General features: G+C 42.2%; 1 protein-coding gene across 2 annotated transcripts in view; it reads left to right on the forward strand.

The window, feature by feature from the left end:
- The first annotated feature begins 7,005 nt into the window (after positions 1-7,005).
- The window catches only part of CUNH2orf88 (chromosome unknown C2orf88 homolog), a 21,554-nt gene continuing 13,865 nt past the window's right edge, over positions 7,006-14,694 (forward strand). For both annotated transcript variants that reach the window (XM_027637219.1, XM_027637221.1), the window contains exons 1-3: positions 7,006-7,027; positions 7,926-7,964; positions 9,145-9,219. The gene's annotated coding sequence lies outside the window, so the exon portion shown is untranslated. The remainder of the gene's footprint in view (positions 7,028-7,925; positions 7,965-9,144; positions 9,220-14,694) is intronic.

Consider the following 14,694-nt stretch of genomic DNA (forward strand, 5'->3'; position numbering starts at 1 on the left):
ATCAGATTCACATGGCTTTACCCAGAGGTGTGAAGAGAAAGATGGCTACAGGGAGTGCAAACTGCTCCTTGAACTGCTGTGCCCTCTTTTATTTGTCCATTCTTGCCACTGTTTTTCACTAGTGTGTTTTCTTTTCCAGTGGAACTGTCTTTAAGCTGCGTGTTCTATCAAATAGGTGCTTTTCTGTTTAATTAATAATCAACTCATTTTTGTTGAGGCTGTGAAATCAGAGAACTAGGTCCTTTAGATCTGCTATAAAATTCCCTTTCTTTACCAAAATCATGGGTACTAGGAAATTGTACAATCCCCAAGAAATCTCAGCAAGCCTGCAAAATAATCTGCCACCTCACAGCTCTTTACCTTGAGCTCTACTAAGCACTGGCTTCAGTGTCAAAGCATGAGATCAAAAATTTTAACCACTATGGAATGTCTTTCCTTTGCATTCCATTATATGGTCTATTATACTTTTTTTATTTTTATGAGAAATCAGCAATTTCTTATTTGCTTCTTCTGTTCCATGCATAACTTTAGATAACTTATCATATTCTTTCTTTTCTATAGTAAATAGCTCTGCTTTTTCAGTTCTTCAGCCCTGTACCATTTTTGTTTCCCTTCTCTAGGGCTACTTTGTGAGGAGTTCCTTCCTCTGAAGACGGAATAAACAACAATATTCTGCAGATGTCTACAACATTTCAGGCAAGGCAATATATTGATTATACAGCTGTGGATAAACTACAGTTGTCTTACATTTACTCATGCTCCCATGGGTATTTGGAATTTACGAAAACACCTGCACATTGGAGAGAAGTTTTTAATTCAACCGTTCACAGTGGCATTCTCTTTGAATAGTAACAGTTTTTTTAAGAATAAGAAACATAAAAACATGTAAGCTTTACAGGTGATTCAGTTGTTCCTCCTGGCTGACTGTGTGTTCAGTACTCCCAGCTGAACAGTTTGCTCTACACGTCTGTCTGACTGGAAGGCAGAAAAAAAGCATTTTTCCCAAAGCATTTCCAGTTTAGCTATGGCCAAACCTCAGGAGAACTGTGGCTCTTAAAAGCAACACCAAATTATTTCACTTTGGGGGGTCCTGGCTGCTTCTGTGACCTGGCAGTTTCTTGCATCTCAAAAGAAATTCGCACAGGTTAAATTTGCCTAAACAATGCATTATTAAGATTTTTTTTTAAATCGTGTAATAGTTTTAAATACTGCACTTGAGTTTAAATGGGCTGATAATTAGAATACTAAATCCTTTCATCAGTGACATCCCTCAAATGTAATTTAACCGTGGATAAGATCCCAAAGGTTCTCAATGGTGAGATTGTACCACAGAAGCTTTGATTTTCTATATTAGTTCTTAAATCTACCTTTCCTTACAGGGTGAAAGAAAAGTCTGACATTATCTTTACTGCTCCCCAGTGGTGTAGCATACACCCGGTGTATACACCACTACCTGAGATATTGCCTGCTGCATGCTCAGCCTTCAGGAACTAAGCTAGAATAAATTTACTTTCCATCTCCTATATGCATGAATGTAGGAGCAGCATAAGTATATTTAAAGCTAAAGAGAGAAAATAAGTGTTTTGCAGCTTAAATAAACAGAATTTGTTCATTTTTGATGACACTCAGTGACAACTTTCAGAAGTGTCTGAAAACCTTCCAAAATGTCCTTTCCTGGCTGTAGCACTGAGTCTGTGGGATCTTGATTTTGGGGTGAGGGTGGGGTATGGATACAATTGCAGTGTGATAGCATCACCATCAATGTGCCTATGTAAACATTTCTAACACCATCAAATCCATGGTGGAGGGGAGCACAAAATCTTGCTTCTACTTTTCTTCTCGGACTGAGAAGCTGTATCGAAATCCAAGGAGATGCAAATGTTTTTTTACTAAATTCTTTATTCGTGCCTATAATACTGACAGAGTCAAGCACAGAGATTTTATAGCATAAAGTGGCTTTCTTCTTTCAAAGGATGAAATAACAATGCTAAATTTGAAGTATAATAATGGTTCAGAAAAGTCACAGTGCTGGTTGTAGAGATCAAATCTTGTGTGCAATTCTGATCTTTAACAAGCACATACACAAAGCCGTGAGCAAATACTATTTAAACCTGGCAAAATATCACTAAAGACATAATATTCCAAAGGCAGTGGTATCGAAACCCTTTGAAGCTGAATTAAAAGATCATATGGACTTACAAAGGCTGTGTGGATCAGGCCCCAAGAGAAGTCAACTCTTCACTGTAAGTTCCAGTGGCCTTTGACCTTTTGCATTAAGCAGGAGCTTCTTCCAAAAATAATTTCCTGAATGCAAATGATCTGTTATAGCATTGATTACTTGGGGTATAATGTTCGAAGCAGGAGTGACCCTTAAATTAGTTGACGAACACATATGAAACTTGCAACTTCTAATAATAGTGAGGCAAGTCTCCCATATGTTGTTATAAATTTCAGTCCAAGATGATTAACGTGGCTCACAGGCTACTCTTGTAAGATGATAGAAGAGATATTTTTGCTGCCTCTCCTGAGAGGGGGCTAGTGTTTCAAATTATTTCCAAACAAGCTTCTTCCAAGTGAGAGATGGTTCTCATTTTTTTGTCACCTTAATAAAAAGGTGATGAACGCTCTCTTCTTAACTGTGTCCTTATATGAACATCAAACAAATATCATGACAGTATGATATGATAACTGTGTGTGCTATCCATGAAATAATATGTTATATTCACAAATACAAGTCCTTAATTTATTGTAGCTGTCATGTTTGAAATAGAGTGCCTGTTTTGTGAGTGTGCAGGGAATCTCAGAAGTAAATTCAACAGATACATCTTCATTCAAAGTTATTTTTACTTATAGTAGGTCTCTATCTAGCGTATTTTAAATCAATTCTGTCCAAAGACTTAAACAAAAAATCTTATTAACTTCTTTATTAATTAAAATCAAGCTGGTAGTAAATTGGGCAGCAAGTTGTTCACAGCCATAAACAAGAGGTAGTGGCCTAGGATCTTTCTTTTGGTATAGAAAAATGTGACTGATGAAGCTCAAAGGATCAGTTCAGGCACCGAAGAAAGGTTATTTGGTTTCAGAATCTTAAAACTTGGGTCGTGGCTCTAGTGAAATAATTGTTAATTCTGTCATGCAAATGCAAATTACTCTTCATTATATGAAATCTTGCTCTGTGAAGTGACTATGACAAACTGAAGGGGCAGTTTTCTGGTTCTACTCTCTAAGTTGCTTGGGTGACCTTGGACAAATCAATGTTTCCAACCTGACACCAATAGCAGTGGGAGGACTAATTGTTCAACAGAGACCTTATTCCTTCTCCCACTCCCAGCAGCTCTGCCCGCCTGGTTGTTGGCCATGCCTGCACCCACAAAGCCACTTAGCTCTGCTAAGGCACCAGAGCCAACTCCAAGGGAGGTGACACATCCCTGCTGTCACTGCAACACGGAGCCATATGGCACAGAATAATTACACATGTCCAGTGCAACACCCCGGGTTGTGCAGAGCCAGCTCCATTCGCTCTGCACCGCCTTTGATTGCGCACACACGTCGAGCCTACACGTTTTCCAAACTTCCACACCCGTTCCCCCTCATTGTCCCTCCTTTCCCCACTGTTGAAAGGTAAATCTAGTTGTCCACTTGGAGGACAGTTGTGAGAACAGAATGCATGGATTCCAAGAGACTGCCCTGATGAGCCCCTGTACGTGTGCAGGCAGATGGGTAAGGAGGTGGCAAGTGATACAGGTTGAAGGCATTAAGCAGTTATTTATTTGCTGGTAGTATGTGATACTGTTCATAGATGAGATAGATAAAACCACTGAATATTCTTGTTTGACTGAAACTATTCATCCTGATTCATCCTCTCTGATTCAGAAGAACTGAGGCTTGAAATGCCTGTCTGTCTGTGGGTACTGTTGACGCTGGCTGAAAAGAATTTGTCAGACCGCGTGTATTTTTGAGCTCTTGGCTGTGCCACTGAACTCCTTTAGTTCAATAAATGCAGGCTTGTTTTGAAGCTAAGTGACACAAGTTTTGCTGTGGAAACTGCATCCAGTTGTTGGCCTCTCATCACAGAGCCTGTATTTGAGTAAATTTTTCCAGCTAGTCAGAGGTCATGCCATGTACAAGTAGGATCTTGAACTCCGAACTGTGCGAGATGAACAATATTTAATTCAGACGTTGAAAAGCAGACTTCTGACTTGAGGGCAAGGGGAGGAAAGAACAGCTAGAAAGAGAGTGAGAAGAAATTCACAATAGTAGGAATTAAGTTCCAGTACTAAGCTGTAGGGTTGTTGGCAGATCACCTGTCATAGGATGGCCTTCCTGGATTTTTTTATTGTTGTTGTTGTCCATTTGTCTCTCAGAGGTTATACTACCTTTCTTCTATTAACTACTTTATCAAAACATAACCATATAACATCATACTGAAACTCCCTTCAATGCACTTCTCAGGTTTATTAGCTATTGGATCATAATTTTGTACTCTAATAATCTGCTCTGTGTTTGTGTATACATATATGTCTGTCTGTATCTGTCCTTGTCAAAACTTGGGACTGTATCCCAAACAGAAACGATACAGGATGTCTGATGCATCATAGTGCTCTACAGCAGCCAAAGGCTAATCCAGAGTGGTTTAATTCTTATATACTAGTTTATGACATTTTCTCATGTACATTTCTGCTTGGAAACAAGGACAGCATCAGTTAATACTGATCAAGATGTACTCTTTCGTAAGCCAGAGCTTACTGGAAGATGGATGGAAATTGGACCTACCGCCATCAAACTTCCAGTAATGGATATTGTAGCTTTGGGATTTTTTTGGCAGGCTTCTATAAACATGTTTTTTGCTTTAGATCCCAGTTTTCTTGCAGTCTAAACCTTGTTTGTCTTTGCCTAACCCGATGCTCAGGCATCCCCTCTCAGTGCCTGTTGGCAGTGCACTTCAGGATGTTTGTTTTTGCTCTAGCATCTGACTTGCCCCAAGCTCCAGCCCTCACTTAGCAGCCTCTCCCTGCCCCAGACCTACAAGTGCACCCACCACCTGTCAAAGGTGAACACTCTCTCTCAATCAACACTGACCACTAAAACCAAGGTATTAATCCTGGTGATACTCTGTCCCAAAACTTACTCCACAAACCCTCTTCTGGTTCAAATCATATGCTAGTGACATGCCAGCTCAATTTTTATCTTTTTTAGCAGTAGATCATAGGTGTCAATAGGTTGTTTAGAGTCATGAATATTATCAGATCAAATACTTTGAGTCTTTTTACTCATAAAGATTTTTCTACATGTGCTCAGAAATAGTTTTTCTACAAAGTCCCACCTTAATGAAATAAATGTGTAGCAAGCTTATGCCATCTAACTCCATTTTCCAACTGAAATATTCTTTTCAATGCTATATATAAGGTAGGAATTGATATAATAAAATTAACTAGAAATAGGGAAAAATGAGACTTGAAAGCAGAACTCTAGTCCAAAAAGGCTCCTGAAACACAGTCCCATGCTCTCTCAGTGTACAGTCACCGTTACACAGACCATCCATAACTAACATTTATTTCAGTGGAATTTTTCTGCAATGTTGATGATGTCCTCAAGACAGTTTTGTCCCTCAGGATAAAGTACTTGTTCAATGTTAAAAGTTATTTTTCTTCTCTTGAAATCAAATTGCAAAGTCATGGGTATCAGGGTCTATCTATAGAATGAATGAAATTCATTATTTTCTTCCTTGCTATTATATGGTCACAGATAATATTTCTATTTATGACCTCCAAAAAAGGTTATTGCATCTTGCTGTTTGATCTATATATTGCCATAAATTTCACTGTGTACAAGAGTTCTGATTTGAAGATGGTGCAGCTCAAAATCTCATGATACAGTGGAAAGTATGTCTAATATTAAATGGTATCTCAGATAAAATAATTAGATCATTTGTGTGTTGAATAATGTCTATGGGTATCAAAATATTTATTATTTGAGGTAACCATTTACATTGTTGGTAAATTTGGCTCTTCTGAACATTAATTTCAAATTTATCTTCTCATTTCAGTGACAGTTGAAGTAATTTTCTGACTTTATAAAAGAATTTATTTGCCATTTGTGCTGCAAAAACTGATGTTGGTGTATGAGAAAAAGTACAGAGGGCTTGATCTCAGCCAGCAAGGCAATTTAGGGAAATGGAATTCTTCAGCAGCAAGAACAGCTCTGGTTCAGTCACCCATAAATCTCCCCAAGGGATGTGTATCCTCAGCATTTGTATCCTTCAGTCCCCTGTCTTTGCTTTAATGTAGCCTCTGAGGGAGTCACTACCCCAGCTTCCTTCTAAGGCATCTTCTGGCTCATTTCCTATTTGAAAATCCATTTGCTTTGTGCTCCAAGGGAGCCAGTGTTATTGCTCACCTCATTAGTGCCCTGACCAGTTCAGACTGCAGCGCAGGGAGAGGCTTTGGTGGTCTCTCTCTGTGGGCTGCCTGTAATCTCTCTAAAGTGAGGGGGATGCATGCCTGCCCTCAAGGAAGATTGAAAGAAATGGGCCAGGCTCTTAAAATAGCAAGAGCCATTACTGTTGCTCTGGTGGCAACAGGAGTTCACCCTATCACATGTTAGTACTGTTTTACTTCTGAAAGTGAAAAAACTGATCCTATAGGGAAAGGTGGTTTGGGGAGTTCCTAGAGGTGCTAGGAAAAACTCTCCATTTCACACCCATTCTTAGCCTTGTCCATAAAAACACTTGAAGGGCACATTTCAGGGAACATATTAGTTTTTAGGGGCAGGATGATTTACTCTGAACAAAGCTGGGATGAAATAACAGGGTGGGTTAAGCCCAGTCAACAGCCAAACAACCCTCATGGTTGCTCATGCCCTCCTGTCTCCTGCTAGGTCTGGAGAAGGTAGGAGGAAGGAGAGAAGACTTGTAGGTGGAGATGAAGACAGGTGAAGCCAAAGCTAAGTGTGAAAACAAGGCAGGGGAGGATAAGAAGGGAGAACTTTTTGCTCATAATGATGTTGATCTCAGTGTGAAAATTTGAAGGTACAGATGTTGGTAAAATATTTCTCTGAAACACGTGACTTCTGCCCATGAGGTACATTAATGTCCACAGATGTTACAAGAGCAGGAGGGGAGCAGGGTCTTAGTGTGTCCCTGCTCTGCAAATCCACAGCCTCATCTGCAGTGATGTCTGTCTTTATCTCTGCTGGGAGGCAATTTCATGTTCAATAATTAATTTTAGTATTTTTTTTTTGAGTGGGAACCCTGAGAGTAATTTTTATTTGGGAGAAGGAAATGTTATGGGAAGATTGAGTCCTTAAGTTCTTCTTATTTCTCGGTATTATTTCCTTTTGTGTGGAATTTTTTGTACAGCTGCTGCTTTATTGCTGCCCTTGGGGCTCTTTGTTTTAGGCATGCCAGTGACCATATTTCAGTGTGATTTCTTGCTGTTTTTCCAGATAATATTTGGCTGTCACAAAGCTATAATTTTCCATGTAGAAAGAAGATTACTTTGTTTGCAGCCTCATGTCGCAGGGAAGCCTGATGTCAATTGCAGTGCACATCCCAAAGTTTGAGTTTATTCTGGGAGAGATCTAAATGCAAAACATTTACCCACTTTTTCTCGGTCCAGCTTCTCAGCTGACTGTAATTCTGGTGGGTGGCTTTTCAGTCACAAATCTCTTTCGATCCTCTTTGCAATATTCTAATGCCTCATGTTTGGTTAATCCCCTCGCTGTGCTGCTTCCTGGTGTTTCCAGGGCTGTGGATTTCATGTCTGCCGAGGCTTCATGCTTTAGTGCTGGTAGATATTGATTAAAAAAAGTAAAGAAAATAGGACTTGCATATAAATTAGGAATATTTCTCTTGCTGATATACTGCCTTATTTGGAAAAAAGGAAATCAAATTTGGTTTTTTGTTTGTTTGGGTTTTTTTTCCCCAGCACTGCACGGGGGTAAGGACACTCTTGGCTCACAAGGAGGTAAGTGCCTGACTGCACAGGCTGGTGCAAACCACACCAGGGCTGCTGCCGGGCCGTGGGGTGGCAGAAGCCACGTGGCCTCTCAGAGCCAGCATATGTTCAGACTCACTGCTACCCTTCTGCCAAACTCAATTGGAAGCTTCATATATAAACCGAAGCAAAAACTGGAGCTGCCTCTTCCCCGGAGCTCCTGGGGAGATTTTACTGCCGCCGTTTCATCTTTCCTTCACGATGAACGTGCAGTGCTGCTTCGGCGATTTAGTGCTCGGCCTCTGCAAACACCATGGAAGGAGCCACTGTGCAGAAAGGTTTCTTTAGAACAAAAAACCTCAAGTCATTGCTGTGGCACCGAGATCAGCCCTAGACCTGAGGCCAGTGTGTGGAAAGCAGGGTGTACCCCTCTGTTAGCACAGAGCCCGAGTCGGGGCTCAGGCAAACTTCCTTAGTTGTAACGTTCAATCTCCTCCTGCTGGAAGAAGTTCCACTCTTCTGGAAAACAGTCATCTCAAATGATAATTAATACTCAGAATTCTTTTTAAGGTTTCTTGGCTGCTTCTGAATTCCTTGGGTATCTTTGCTCTGTGGTTATTACTCAGAGACACTCACTGCCCCTGGGGACCTCACTGGCCTCTAAACTCTACTGGGACAGAGTTTAGAGGGTCCCAGGGAATCAGCATCACCCCCCATTGTAGGACACAAAACCTGAAAGGGCCCAAGAGCCCAAATTTTGTTTTAAATATTCCTAAAATTGCCCAAATAGACTTCCACTACAAACTTTCTATTAATTCTGAATTAATGGCTAACACATATTGAAACAAAAACATCTAACAACTGTTACATTCAGTTGGATAAGCATTTGTGTTGTATAGAAATGTGGAATTTATTTTCCCTCTCTTGTTGATGATCTTAGAGGTCTTCTCCAACCTACATGATTCTATTATTCTACTTTCTTCTTTTTTTACTTTGCTGGTAAATATAGTTGCTCTGTGGGAGAAAAGAATTAATAGCTACATATTCCATATAATTTATTTGAGCAGAGTGCCTTTAGAGTGTAGCATTGCCATAACTATCTTTTAGCACATTTTTAAGCATCTAGACAAATTCTAGTTAATGATGCTGGTTTTTTACGGAAAATTTTGCAAATATGGTGGCTTAAGTAGTCCCAAATGTCTTTGCACAGGTGTTGGTGACTAGATGAAATTAATTACTACAACTCAGCCCCTACCCAATGAAGTGCTGCCAGACACACTGAAGCGTAAGTACATGAGGGAAACTGTTCTTCAAGTGCTGCTGCTAAATGGGGGTTTTTACCTTTTTTTAAAAAAAACCCAAGTCTTTCCTCAAATATCTCATTGTGATAATCACAAAGTGATGGGGATTCTTTAATGGGTACAAAGTTCAGTGAATACACTAATTTTGTGTTTCTCCTTTGAGGTATAGCAGTATATGCACATCCAGGTAACAACAACAAAAAAAATCAAATTAATAGCAGTGGGTTAAACATTATATTTTAAACATTCAGGATCTCTTCATACAAGAAAGTGGAATTAGGCTTTAAATTTATATTCTAAACCTGAAGTTAAAAACCCTCAAACCCTTTTTTGAGAGCAGGAAGATGGTATGTTCCAAAAATAATCATGATCTAGAAATCAATGTTGTGCCCTAAGGTTTGGAGCAGTCATGCAATCCCCACTGTCATGTACTTCTGGTAGTAAGAGAGAGGAAAACTAGGGCAGCCCTGAGTGACTTTTGTGGCATGTGCTTGGGTATACTCTAATCATACTTGTCCTTACTTTTAATCAACCTGGCTGCAAACATCAAGGAAATATTTAAAGAAAATACGAGCTCTGAGCAAAGGCTCTGGTGAACCTCAGTTGTGCGCAGAATACGAGAGCAGTGCATGATGAAACAAGAATTAGGTAAAAAGGAGAACAATCCGTAGCTGAGGAAAGGAACATCTTTCTCATCAACGAAGCTTTTGAAAAGAGAGCCCTTATTTAAGCAGCTGTTGCTTAGTCTATAAAGCTGTTTGTTGCAGTGACACTGTGACCTCCTTTGCATCGTGGATTTGATTTTGAAACTCCATCAAAGTACTCTATTGCAAGGTGGTCGTGACATGTCAGGTAAAACTTCAAGGGTTTTGGATTATCAGGAGATTTTAGTCAAAAACAACAATCTTTGGGGCTTTCTAGCTCTTTAGTGTCCATATTGATTCTTCTCAGACTGCGTAACATTTTCCAACCCCTACACAGTTAGTGGATTACTGCTCGTATAAATAGATTTTGTAAAGTCACCACGTGATCGTCGCCATGCTGGGGGGAGCTACTGGGGCAGAGAATACTTGTCCTGGCTTCCCTTTTCCTCTTCAGCTGAATTAGAAATACATATCTCAGTAAAGCTCTCCCTAATACTGGTGTATGCATGTACAGTTAAAAAGTTAATTGAGAAACAGAGTGAGGATGAAGTGGTTCAGCCAGTGACCACTGACTGGGGACTGAGTTGTCAGCTGGATTTGGACAGATCCATGGAGTTTTGTAGCCCTTTTTTTTAGATGCCACATCCCATGTCAGTGCGTTCTTAAATTAACTTTAGAAGTGCTTGGGAAAAATAATTATATTTTCTCTGCTTTCTGAAAGAAAGGCAGAGGGAATCTGACCCTGTGTTTGTGGGTGTGTAGGACTGATAGACTGGCTGTTTGGGCAGCACCTTGTCAAAACCACATAATGTGCTACTTGCTGCTGCCCACCTGGCCAACCACACATCACAGGTCTGAAGATGTGGAAGAAAGCTGGGGTTTCTGTAAATTGGGCACAGGTGAAATGGGAGGGAGCTGAGATATTACCAAGCAGAAGAGCATATGAGTAGTACAGAAATGAAAGTAGGATATTGTGGGTTTATAGGACATAGAGGAGGAAATGAAGGCTTGAAGGGGGGGTTGAAAACATGGAGAAACTGTGAAGGGTAGCAGGTGGAAGGAAAAGGATAGGAACTGTGAAATTCTATCAGAGGGAGGGAGAAACCAGATTTCATTTATTCTGTTACCCTTAGACAAACTTGTTAAAACTTCGCCTTCTGGTACAGAGGTTAAAATGGCAAATTTTAACCTGAAAGTAGAATGTTAGCAGTTTCTTACCCAGGTTTCTCTGAAGCTTCAGCACAGCTATTGTCCAGTCTGCTTGCCATTCCAGCATTGCCAATCCTAACACCATTCAGTGATTTCTGTGCTTCAGTTTGCACCATTTTCCCCCATTGCAAATGTATGGATGCAGCATCCATCTTATCAGAAAGCGTTTTTATTGCTCTGGGGACATCCAGGCAGTTGTCCCCACCAGGGTAAAAATGTGCACACAGAGCAGGGCATGCCAAGTATGTAGAGTGTTTGGACTGTATTATAGGAAGACCTAGCAGACTAAACAGTAAATAATAAAAATATCTAATGGAATAAATATCAGATCTTATGACAACAAAGAGTCAAACTTGCTTCGAAACCATTTTCTCTGGAGGGAGAGTGCCTTCCTTATCCCTATAGGAAAATGCTTTCAGCCACTGACATTGGTGAAAGGGGTGCAAGAGGCAGCATGATCTGGGAAGTTGAGTCCCAGGAAAGGCTTTGATGGCTGTCTCCTCCCAGACCAATCTGTGCACAGCAAAGGTTCCTGCACCCTGGAAGGGGGTGGGGGACCTTGAGGGCCCCACAGCCCCACTCTCTGGGCAGCTGCTGCACCTCTGAGGCTCCTGTGCTGGGGCTGAGGCATCTCAGATTTGGGCACTGTAGTTTTCAACATCACAGCACCCATGTCTGGCCCCAGCCCTGCACACTGAAATGCTTTATGAGCTAAATATTTCATCTCCTGCCGACCTGTGCCTGGCAGTAGTCATTTCAAATGGATATTCGGCATTTAAAAAGACTGACTGCTTTGCTGGAGCCCAACATAATCAGCTGTCTCGCAAACTCCACAGCTAATAAAATATTAAATCTGTTTTGGCACCCAGAAATAAATACTGGCTCAAAATTCTCACCACATGTACCTCCCTCTCCCTAACCCTTGTCCCCCCCCATCCCCGCTGAGGTGCTGCTGCTCAGAGACAAGGCTTGTTGTCAGGAGAGTGGTACACCTGTACCAGAGTATTCTCTGTTGGGGTGTAAGGAAGTGATCCAGTTGGACTCCAGCAGTGTGGAATATCTGCCCCATGGCTTAAAGTAGCTTGGGGGGAGCTGCTCTCACATAAGAGCTGAAGTTAAAAGTGGAGCCTTGCATTAGAAACCAGGCTAGAATAAAAAAGAGCAGAACAGCCATAAAACATTACAAAGATATTCATAATTTACTTACAAAATTCTTGTTTAAAAACTGTATATAGTTTAAAAATCACTGTTGTAATAATACTGCTGTGTTACTGCGAGGTAACTGTGCCTTTCCAGTGCTCTGTCTTTCTTTAATTCTCAGGGCTAAATAGGAGTTTATTTGACTTTCTCCTCCAGCCACCTACAGGTGAACTAAAACAATAATAAAACATCTGGCCAAAATCTACCCAGGTCAGTGGGTCCCAAGTCAAAGCTCCTTGAAATCAAAGGGCATTGTGCCACCAACTTTAATAGGCTTTGGGTCGAGCTCCTCAGACCTGTTCCTGCAAACACTTGCACGCGTGTGCTTAGATCCCAAGGGGCTTAATCCTGGCTTGGGAACTCTGAATGTAAAAATCCCACGTGTGAGGAACTGGAGCTGATGTGCAGCTGAGGTTGCCTTCCCTGGGAACTGCTGCTGGCAGGGAGGGTCAAGCTTTGTCTGCCTGTTGCACCTCAACACCAGAAACTCTCCCTTTGGTCTCTAAGGGAGTGTGATTCCTGTTAGAGCTGGATGAAATGATGCAGCAAACACAGTGTGTGCAAACCCTGTGCACAGCACTTGTCAGCAGAATGCTTTCTCTGGGCCCCAAAGGCAGCGCTTAGTAAAATTTGTGGGTTTGTAATTCACCAGTGGACTGTTTACAAGTACTGAGTGTGATATTGTGTGCTGTTGAAAAGTCATGACAACAGCTGTAAGCAGTGATCCTTTTGTACAAGGAACTGCTGGGTTTTGTTTGGGGAAGTGTACAGGGGTGGCTGCCTGCTCCCTGCCCCCAGCTCTCTGTGATGGGGAGGAGGGCTTGGGCTTTGCCCGGCACTAGAGACCAGAGGGATGTGGTTCCTATTTTCTGTGCCTGTATAGCCCCTGGCTCTCCTGGCCCCGTGCAGTCCCTCTGGGACATGATCAGAGCACTGCAATGGATGATCTGTGACCCAGTAAGTACATTTACAGTAGGCGTTTTTCTTGACTGATGTTACCAGCATAGTGGGGGGTTTTTTTGGCTTGGAAAACGCTGCAAGAAATTCCTTGGCTGGCCAATGACTAACTGGAAATACATTAGAAACCTGCTTGACAATTACAAACCTGCTTGGCAATAATCACTGAGGTGCTGAAGCATGTCCAGAAAAGGGCAACAGAACTGTTGAAGGGTCTAGAAAGTATGAGGAATGGCTGAGGGAGCTGGAGTTGTTTACTCTGGAGAAAAGGAGGCTCAGGGGAGACTACCTGAAAAGACGTTTATAGCAAGATGGGTTGGTCTCTTCTCCCAAGTAAGAGCAATAGAACAAGAAGAAATGGCCTCAAGTTGCGCCAGGGGAGGTTTAAGTTGGATATTATTTTAGCTTGCTCAGCTCCTTCATTCTGGAAGCTTTCTTTTGGGGTGCAGATGTTTTTCTTAAAAAGCTTTGGTATACTTAATATTTTTCTGTGGTTGTACATTATTTGATGCTGCCTGACAGGGTAAAATCAGAGTAGCATCACCCAGGCCTCACCCACAGCCTTTCCCACTGTTTCCTTCACTTTGATGCTCACCAGTCCTTATGTGCTCACCACTCTGTGGCACCTCAGTGCTGGCACAAGGCTGAGTGGAACATGGGATTGTAATGGCCCTAAGCTCTTATATGGCATCTCCATCCTTTGAACAGGCTTCCCCACATTTCACAGAACCACAGAATCATTAGGGTTGGAAGGGACCTCTGGAGATCATCCAGTCCAACCCCCCTATGAAGGCAAGGTCACCTAGAGCAGGTGACACAGAACATGTCCAGGTGGGGTTTGAATGTCTCCAGAGAGGGAGACTCCAAACCCTCCCTGGGTAGGAGGGTTCCATTGCTCTGCCACCCTCAGTGTAAAGTTCTTCCTCATGTTGAGGTGAAACTTCTGTTTTAGTTTATGGCCATTGCTCCTCATCCTGTCGGTGGGCACCACAAAAAAGAGTCTGGCACCATCCTCTTGGCAACCAACTTTGAGATATTTATATGCATTAATGAGATCCCCTCTCAGTCTTCTCTAGACTGATCTCACAGTCTCTCCTCACAAGAGAGATGCTCCAGACCCTTCATCATCTTTGTGGCCTCCGCTGGACCCTCTCCAGTAGCTCCTCGTCTGTCTTGCACTGAGAAGCCCAGAACTGGACACAGCGCTCCAGATGTGCCTCACTAGGGCTGAGTAGAGGGGGAGGAGGATTTAAAGGAGGAGAAGCCAATGAGAGGCGGCTTTCCTGCCTGGGTGATTTTATTTTTTTCCCCTCATTTTAACTGTCAGGGCCCATTGCTGCGCTGAGGCGGCGGCGGCGGGGCCGGGGCGGAGGGATGCGGCCGGGGTGGGGACAGCGGGGGACCGTGCGGGGCGGGGCGGCAGGTGCCGGGCCGGGGCTCGGCGGTGCT

Source organism: Corapipo altera, unplaced genomic scaffold (assembly GCF_003945725.1).
Source record: "Corapipo altera isolate COAL_440 unplaced genomic scaffold, ASM394572v1 45, whole genome shotgun sequence".
Classification (NCBI taxonomy): domain Eukaryota; kingdom Metazoa; phylum Chordata; class Aves; order Passeriformes; family Pipridae; genus Corapipo; species Corapipo altera.